The 2,728-nt window shown below is 36.0% G+C and overlaps 1 non-coding gene across 1 annotated transcript; it reads right to left on the reverse strand.

Annotated features, from left to right (window-relative positions):
* Positions 1 to 2,307: 2,307 nt before the first annotated feature.
* LOC132180153 (small nucleolar RNA R71) lies at positions 2,308 to 2,415 on the reverse strand. The gene has a single exon (XR_009440047.1). It is a non-coding gene; the product is annotated as a small nucleolar RNA R71 (small nucleolar RNA).
* Between the last annotated feature and the right edge of the window lie 313 nt (positions 2,416 to 2,728).

Consider the following 2,728-nt stretch of genomic DNA (forward strand, 5'->3'; position numbering starts at 1 on the left):
AATGCTGAATAACATATATTTATATATCATGGTAGGTTCCTCTAGTTCTTAAGAAACCGGGACAAATCCTAATGCAGCTACATGCCTCGATACCCACCTTGTGCCAGTTGTTCTTGCACAGATCAATTATGTTGTGCTCAAGGTACTCTCTCTCTCCTTCTTTCTCTCTCTCTCTCTCCCTCTCTCTCTGTCCTGCTCTCTCGGTGTCTCCCTCATATATTTTCCAACTATATTTAACTTATAAACCCCATCCGTGCGAACAAGGAACTTCGAAGAGTTCTTTTTTGTCCGGAATTTGATGTTGTATCTAATGGTGCAAATCATATCCTCAGATAAATAAATTCGTACATTATTCAAAAAATTTAAATGATATGATATCATCTATGTTGTTAGATGCAACAACATTAAATCATGACTTTATACTTAAAATTGGGAGAATCCTATTCCGATACGTGGTTGACCATACACCTTTTTGATCTAGCTTTCCACTTGATATTGTCTTAAATAATCAATTTTTTTAAGACAAATGAGTGTTTTAAGAATATATTTCAAGCTAATTGAAGTGAAAAAACCATTTCCTCTTGTGTTTATTTAAATTTGAGTGTACTTTTAAGTGGCATTATTTCAAGAACAAAAAAGGTGAGATGGAATTGGAATAGATCTTTGGTTTTACATCTTACAAAGAAAGAGAAAATGGAAAGAAAAGATTTGGATGGTCAACAAATTAGTTATCGAAATCGCTACCAATTTAGACAGTTAATGTGAGAGAGTCGATATGAGATTTACTTGTCCAAAAACATTTTGGGCCTTAGTCACCAACTCGGGTAGGTGAGTTCTATTTGGGCTCTCTCAATTTAGCTGCTAAAATTGCGGCAATTCGACAAGTTAATTGTTGTGAGTCCCAATTTAGAAGAAAAAAATGTGTTGACATTTGAAAAAGAAAAATGATATATTAAGGAAAACATCTAATCATACGTGTATTTAGATTTCTTAACTTCCAAATACCAATTCAATTGTCATAAATACTATTTTTTTTCTTCTCATGTCAGTCTCTCATCCAACTCCATCCACCCATGCTAAATCTTTTGAGAAAGAAAAGAATTAGAGCAGACACTCATTCCTAATTCGTTGCTTAGGGAGATCAATAACTTAAGGAGTAGACACTCATGTCCTTAAGTTGGCAAGCATTAAATATACTGGTATGATTGGTGCATTGGAATATTGTTATCTTAATTAGTCTGATTTGTGGTGGATATCGAATGCCTAATGCTTTCATTTATCTTTATCTCTTTTCATAATATCAATTTCGTGACAATTTTGATATTTTAAATTTAGTAAATCAATTCTAAGTAAAATCAACAATCCTCGTGAGAATGATCTCGTACTTGAACCCTATACTAGTATTTTAATCTTGTGCACTTGCGAGTTAAAACGTTGCAAATATTATCGATTAATTTAGGTGGTATTTATCATAACAAGTTTTTGGCACCATTGCCGGGTATTGCTTGATTTTGTTTAGAATTTTTTTCCCCCTAGTTAATTCTATTTTGTTTGAATTTTATTTTGTGTTAATTTTAATTTTACTTTCTGTTTTCGTACGTGCAGTTTCGTTCTGCAGCGGTGCGATCGAGCGCACTGTTGCATGGCGTTGAAACTGCCCTATTCTTTTCTTTTTTTCTTTATTTAGTTTATGTTTTTCTATTCTACACGAGTACAATCGAGCACACCTAGCCGTGTGCTCGATCGCATTTCCGCCTGTGCGCCTTTGTGCGCACGAGCGCACCCACACACATCTGCTCGAGTACGATCTAGCGCACTCGGTCAGTACACTTCGTGCTAGCGATAAGTAGTTCCTTTTATTTTTAGTTTGATTTTTGTTTTTATTTTTGTTTTGTTATTTATTTTACTTGTTGTTTTAATCATGTTGAGAGATAATACACCTCCGGTGTGAAGACCTATAAAAAATTCTTTCAGTCCCCAGACCCTTGACCAGCCACCATGCATTAATTTCCAGCCCATTGTGTAGAGCAGTTACAATTTATCTTTGCAGCTATTCAATACGGGTCCACACTAAAAAGGCACACGTACAGAGAACCCATATAGGCATATTCGAGAATTCTGTGATCTCTATTGGACTCAAAATGTCCAGGGTTTAACTCCAGAAGGAATCAGGTTAATCGTCTTTCCTTTTTCTTTAAAAGATAATGATAAGATATGGTACAATTCTTTGGACACAGGTTCTATTCATAACTGGGATGAGATAGCGACAAAGTTCTTAAAGAAGTTTTTCCCAACCGAAAAGACAAGGCAATTGAGAAGGGAAATTCTAACTTTCCAGCAAAAATACGGAGACCTTTTCTTCGAGGCATGGGAGCACTTTAATGAGCTACTTCTTCGATGCCCACATCACAATTTATCTCAAGACGATCAGGTACTGGCATTCTATGAAGGTTTAAAAGATCCTAACAAGAGTCTTGTAGATTAAGCTCGTGGTGGCATGTTTATGGAGAAAAGCAACAAGGAAGCCATAGAACTCTTTGAGACCTTAAGTGAGAACTCCCAACAATTCCCATCTAAAGGGAGACAAGGACTCAAAGGAAAAGGCATACATGAAGAGAGCACCAATGGTGGAGTTTAGGCTCGAATGGCTGCCATGGAGAAAAAGCTAGACATGCTTGTGAAAGCCATGGCTAATCATAACATTGCTCATGTTCAACAAGTTACACAA

Source organism: Corylus avellana, chromosome ca4 (assembly GCF_901000735.1).
Source record: "Corylus avellana chromosome ca4, CavTom2PMs-1.0".
Lineage (NCBI taxonomy): Eukaryota > Viridiplantae > Streptophyta > Magnoliopsida > Fagales > Betulaceae > Corylus > Corylus avellana.